Genomic DNA, 7088 nt, shown 5'->3' on the forward strand with positions numbered 1-7088 from the left:
ATTTTCCATAGAAATTGTTTGGCTTTTGTGAAAATATAGACATTTTCATCGCGTATTCTCTGCGCCACAACAAACAAAACCTTTAAAGTTTAAAATGACGCTATTTCACTGGTCTGACCCGCGCAAGATAAAATTAGGCTTTACGTGGCCCGTGAACTACAATGTGTTTGACTCCCCTGTATTAAAGCATACGTCACAACAGATTCCCATCACCGCAGCTTTGTCTCCCCCTAGTGGCTCATCAGTTAATGACTACGGGCCGAGCTCAGCGCCATGGTGATCGAAAGACTGGAGAAATGATATGCTCAGTTTTCAGCCTGTTAAATTGCTTAATCGGGTAAATTAGTTCACAGCAGGAAGAAACCAAAAGGCTTTTTCTTTTTGGTTGCTCGTGATGATACGAGGAAGTCCCCTTCTTCTCTGTGTTCTTGGGGATGCCAACCTCATAGGAAACCCTTCCTCCACCTGCCTCCCACGCACACACCTACACAGTGGAAACTTCTGTCTGACTGACACGCGCGCGCACACACACACACACACACACACACACACACACACACACACACACACACACACACACACACACACACACACACACACACACACACACACACACACACACACACACACACACACACACACACACAGTCTGCTTTCACAACCTGTTCAAATGTTTGACGGACGTAATGCACCCTTACTTTAGTGCTCCAATTATGTATGTATATAACATTACCGACTCTATTCTCCACTATTAAAGACGGTTAATTAGATTCTGATTAATTTATTGACCTACAATGTTTTTTTAATCTCGTACAGATGTGTCAACCTCAAAAATCAGTGCAGAGACTGCATACAACCCAAACAGCAGTGGAATTAGACGAAACTCTAAATGTTTCTCATTTCAATTTCATTGATTTTGTTTGAATAAATACCAAATTGGGTGCAATTTGCACATTATTCCATTTTTAATGCCTTCTCGTGCAAAATAGTGCAACGTTCAAAAGCTGCGTCGTCCATCTGCAGCTTGTATTTTTAAATGTGCAAATCTGCCGAATGACCTAAAATCCATCCTCTCTTCAGACTCATGCGCAGCAACACATTTAATGGATTTAATGATTGTAAATGTTACTTTGTTTAAAAAAAACAAAACCGCAAGTTTTCACCACTTCACTGAACTGCATCAAGTCTTAATGTTGTGTCACGTCTGCTTCTCTTTAACACTGCAGTTTTGATTAGAAACACGTATTAAAAGGTTTTTCTGCCAAATGTTCCACATCCTGAACCTAAACCAAAGCTACAACGTCTTGCACAAAACGGGGTTTCCCCTCCTTTTTTCCTTCTTCTTCAGCTTTTAGTTTAGTTTCTGTAGTTTAGTTCAGTATTATTTCTGTGGGATTCCTTTACAATGAAGTTGCTTCTTGGAACAAATCAAACTTAACTCAGTTATAAGCTGTGTCAGATAAAATTTCTGTTTTTACTATAGAACTGACAAAGTTTCTATCTATGCATCAATCAACATTAAAATATACGAGACTTCAGGCTTGGAGATCCGAGATAAAAACAAATTCAAAGCACACCAATGAGTCACTGTTGAGGATGCAGAGAAAAGACATGGTGGTTGCAGCAGCGGAAGAATGCAGGGCTCCCCGCGCGGGGGCGGAGGCTCTCCGAACGGGATGTTCTGCACGCACCTGTGTCATCTGCATTTGCTGTGGTGACTGTTGACTCCCGTGTGTGTTTCAGCCACAAAACATTACAACTGTTCCACAGTGAACTAAATTTTTCAGTGCTTCATATGAATATAAAGGAAACGTGTCAGAATTGCTGCGTGAAATTAAATTAGTATGAAAATAGCACTTAAATCAGTAGTAAGTGAAAACAACCAGCTCACCTTGTTGCACCTTCATGGTGTGATCAGTTGGATGGGAGCAGTGTGGGCGGCCTCACAGAGCTGAAACTGTATAACAACCCCCGAAACTCTCACAGCGCGAGTTTTATGATGTGATTTATGACACAAATATTATCCTGTTGGGATCCATGGAAGAAAAAAATCTGAACTCGTCTCTTACCAACTAGATTGGGACTTTTAATTTAAGTTTGGTAGAGCTTTACATTTAATCTACATATCTGATTTAAAAAAAAAAGTACACGTCCCTAAAATAATTCATATTTGTATCACTGTTACATCTAAAAAGAGTTGTAGGAGGTGCAAGTTTTGTTTAAAAAAAAAAAAAGAAAAAAGAAAGAGGGCTTTGGGTAAACATATAGTGAAAAAACTGTTTCAAAATGATCACTTAAAAAAAGAGATGTCTACAAATGGTAAGAAAAGCAGTTTTTTGTTTAAGTGCACAAATTTTTTTTTAAATTATAAAGTAGAAAAGAAAATCAATCTGGTACTATCTCAAATGATCAGTCGTGCCTTCTGTCTTGGGAAATATCACATTTTGTCGTTTTAATGAAAAAGGCAGCCTAAGTAAGTTTTGCCATTAAAAAATAAAAATCACCTTGTTGTACCACAAGGTGGTGTTGAGTCACTTAGTAGAAAAACCAATTATGCTCAATTGTAAAATGATGCTGCCACCCAATGGACATTAGTGGTATCACATCCATCTCACTGTGCCTTTGAAATAATAAGGAATATCAGGAATAGTAATTTATCCAACGTTATCTAGAGCCTTTTTCTCCTACAGTAAATAATTTCCTATTTTCTTATTTCGTTTTGCTTAAAAACAACCCAGCACACATGTTTAATCCAGTTTTAGTTTAATTCCTTTTTAAAAAAGAAAAAGAAATCTCTTCACTTCAGTACATACACAATGCACAAGGCAGGGAACCTTTTATTTTTTATTTATTTTTTTCTTCCTCCAACCCTTTCTTTTATTCAAACCGGAGTTAAAAGCAGCAGCCCTGATGCAAACAACCAGCACCGGGTGAGCCAAGACTTCCCGTGAATCCGGATCACAGAGATGAACGACTGGCACGGCGATCCAGCAGACAGAAAACACGCACCTCGACTGTGGCCACCAAGAGCATCAAAACAGCCGCGAGGAAAGGCCTGATTCAACTACTGCAGCTTTCCATTTCGAGAGAAAAATGTTCATCTTATCAAACTGAAATGTCAAAATGTTTGAAATATCCAATTAATCCAATCACAGAAGAAAAAGAAAACATCTAAAACAATGCCTCATCCTCATCATGAACTAGGCGCAGGTTAAAACAGACTATTTAACTGATACCGTCTATCACAACTCTAAATATGAAACGTGGTTTGTCTCAATGCGTCTTCTGTCTGCGTCGGAGATCGAACACGGCAGAGTCGTACTTGGAAAACTTGGCCCCGGGCAGCTGAAACCACTTCAGACAGATTGCTGGTGTCGAATAAAATCATATTATTATCATCATTATTATTATTATTATTTACAAAATCTCTGTACAATCAAATACACAAGGGTGAAAAGGTCCATCCTGCCAGTCAAGCATTTCAGAAGACAGGTCAAAGGTCGGATGTGTTACAGCAACAGGATGTTCGACCAGATTGGGAACCTTAGAGGTGAAAGTTGGGTGAAAAATACCCGACGAGCGGGAGCTTATCAGAAAACGTTATGTCACGGTGACTGTTGGTTAACCCGCTGATCTGCTATGAAACATTTACACTCTCCTGCACGGTGCATGCACCAGGAGCTCAGTTAAAACACGTCGCATCATACAGTCGGAAACATGCCGTTTACAAGCATCTGCCTTCAATAGTGTTTGCAACAAAATCAGCAGGACTGAAACTTCGGGAAGGGGGGACGACGACTCTCCGTCGAGGTTCAAACGGGATTTCTCGAGAGACGGAGGAAACTAATGGGGTTGCATATTCTTTACAAAAGTATTCACAAACAAGTCGACTGAACTCTGGTAGGTTTAGACAAGAGGTGGCGAAGACTGATGGGTTGCGTTACTGCATAGCTTGTTGGTTAGATTTCACTCGTTTTGCCGATGGCGCTGCTCACAGTACCGAGAAACACAGACTGATCCGAGTACAGATGGTCCCAGTGGGAAATGAACCCTCGAAGAAAAAAAATAAAAATAAAATTTCCCAAACTCGACCGACTCGGGATAACAGAAAAACAAAAAGCTGCTTTAAAGAGGCTTTGCTTAAAAAGGCTGATTCACATTGTATGCAAGTTATAGTTCCAGAAAAACACCTTTCACACCACGGGTTGTCATGCTGATTTGTAGTGTTGTTATGATAGTTTGCAGCCTGTCTAAAGGTCTCTATATACGCCACAAGAACAGAAAATGCAAACAGGCTACAAATGTTCTTATTGTTCTTATTGTATCCACCTTAGCAGTTCAGTCCCAGAAGCAACTTCAATAATCAACAAAAATATATCAACGACAGCCTGTGACACAGGTTTGAACTGTTTGTGTAGTATGGACAAGCACTTATAAAGTCACCATAAACCCAGAATTCATTAAAACAGCATACAAGCAGCGTGCTGCATGTATTCTGCAGATACTTTTCATTAAGAGACAGTAGTGACAGAGAGCTGCGTACACGTAATGTAAAAAACATACAGCCACTGGTCTCCACAAACACACGTAAATGTAGGCAAACCTGTCAGGAGAGATGATCTGCAGGACGACGGCGACATGCGTCCGAGAGGTACGGCATGCAGCGCGACTCACGTTTGAGCGGATTCCCGCAGTCTGACAGAGCACAAACAATCATACTGGTTCTGTTGTGCCAACTGAATTTTTTTTTTTTTTTTTTTTTTTAAAACAAAAGAAAAAAAAAAAATAGATACAACAGCATTTTAAAAAGTCGAGTGGGGAAAACAACACATGACCTCAGATTATTAGTACTGGCCACAGAAATAGGATAAAAATAAAATCGCACACCTCTTTGAAAATGTTCCCAAAAAAAACAATCGGACATAAAAGAAAATTGTAGTCTTTTTTTTTTTTTTTTTTTTTTTTCCCCAATGAATCGCAAATCTTTCTCCCAACGTTTTCATGCTAAGTCACATTTGGGTCGAGCAGGTGAATCGAGAAATAATATATATTAGTGGGAAAAACAAAGAAACTTAGTGCAGAAAGCACGACAGGAAAACTCAGAAAGGTTTCATGCATGCAAAAACAACAACAACAAAAATCAAAACAAGGGAAGCTCGGTAGGAAAGTGAAGGACACAAATACGGTGTGACCAGGCTGACATGCAGTGAAGGCGACCGGCTCGCGGTTTCAGATTATAAGGGGGGGGGGGGGGGGGGGGGGGGGGGCAGCACGACACGACCCAGACTAGTCTAAATATAAAGCAGAGTGGCACCTGACAGGTTGAGGTCACTGTTATCGTCCCAACATGAGCTGGAGCAAGGCAAAAAAAAAAAAAATAAAAGAGGACCAGAAAACAGAAAGTGACCACAGTTTGTAGTGAAACTCTACACGGCTGATTGCAAACACTCTCTTGGTGAAGCGTTGCATCGTTCAAAAGGACCAGTGTTTATGATTTGGAGGCATCTAGTGGTAACAATCTGCTCTCATCCCTATTGAAAATCCACTGCGGCCTAAACATTAGTGACGAATGATCTTCTGAGGGCCAGAGTTTGTCGTCGTTGCCGTGTTCAGCTTTTTAGTCAAGGGTGTCAAACTGCACAAAACTCACTGCTGTGTCTTTGCCCCCATATACAAACAGTGAATGTATTAATGCAGCACTAAAAATACTGACAACTTAGTATGAAAGCTTTCCCAGGGTCCGTTTGAGAAAACCTTCCCGCTGAACAGTGAAGGACCAAGAGGCCTTTGTCCAAACCCTGGGAGACAAACAGGTTTTTGAAAGCAGATTAAATGTGAACATTCACAGAACTTCTTCGCACTAAAACTGAAAGCAGCTTAATTTTACGTATAATAAAATAATTTATAGGTCAACATTTTGGTGCCGAGAATTTAAAAACAAACTGGGTTGTGAATTTAAATATAGTTTGACACCTCTGCTTTTTACACTATAAAACATACATATAGATTATATATTACATTTCAGTTCTGCCACTAGATCTCTCCATTTCAAAGGAAAGACAATATTAGTGTGAATCAGAGTGCATGACGCTCAGCCCACTCGTTCAACAGAACCCGATTTGACTCACACGATTGTTTAGAAGTTATTGAAGTGATGTCAATGTGTGGTCGCTTGATGATTTCCGTTCGTTTAAGGTGGATTCTACGACGCGACACTGGGGAAGGAGCAGTTTCTCTGTGGGGGGAGTAAAGGCATGGAGACGGTGGACGGTGTCCAACGTTATGGTTCAGCTGCTTTTAGTGAAATGAAAAGGCGGCAAATGTTCAGGCTGGGAGGAGAAACTACAGGAAGAAATAATGCTTCATGGTCCATGTTCCTCCACAATCTAAAAAAAACCCAAACTTCTTTAAGGGTGTTCAGAACAGACAGGAAGTAGAAAATCTTCCCTGCCACTATTATGAAGGGTTGTTTGTGCCAAACCTCGATTTTGAACGTGTGGGTCATTCTGAAACAGTTTACAGTAAAAGTTTACGTATGACTAACCACCTACGATAGCATGCCATCATACCAATAAAAACTGACTCGTCTTCTCCATTTTTCGATGAATTAATGCCGAGCACATGTAAACACCTTATTAAAACCAATCAAGGCAGCGCCGGGAACATCAGAAGCCAAAGGGAGAGGAAAACGTGCCTCGAGTCCTACAAGTCCTGCGGATAAGACAGGGACAGGCAGCGGAGGGCAAGAAGAACGATCAGAGAGAAAAGTCTCCCCCTCATCACAAGCACGAGTTGCTGAGGACAATGTCTTGGTTCCGTCTATTAAAACACTGCGAACAGCAAGTTTCATGCACGAGGACATGGAGGCGTTGGGGGACGAATAAAAATGCAGGCGGATGGAGGACAGACGAACGTACAGCAAAGGCAATGTGTCGTTCAGTTCGAAAGATAAAAAGAAATGTTTTCCCGCTTCCAATCGGGAGCAGAAGGAAGCGTTATATGAATCTCAAAAAAGGATTTGGCTTCAGTGCACTCCTCAGAAGACTGTGGGGGGTGGGGGGGGGGTCTTTCTGTGCAACAAATTGCAA

This window comes from Lipophrys pholis (genome assembly GCF_963383615.2).
Source record: "Lipophrys pholis genome assembly, chromosome: 15".
Lineage (NCBI taxonomy): Eukaryota > Metazoa > Chordata > Actinopteri > Blenniiformes > Blenniidae > Lipophrys > Lipophrys pholis.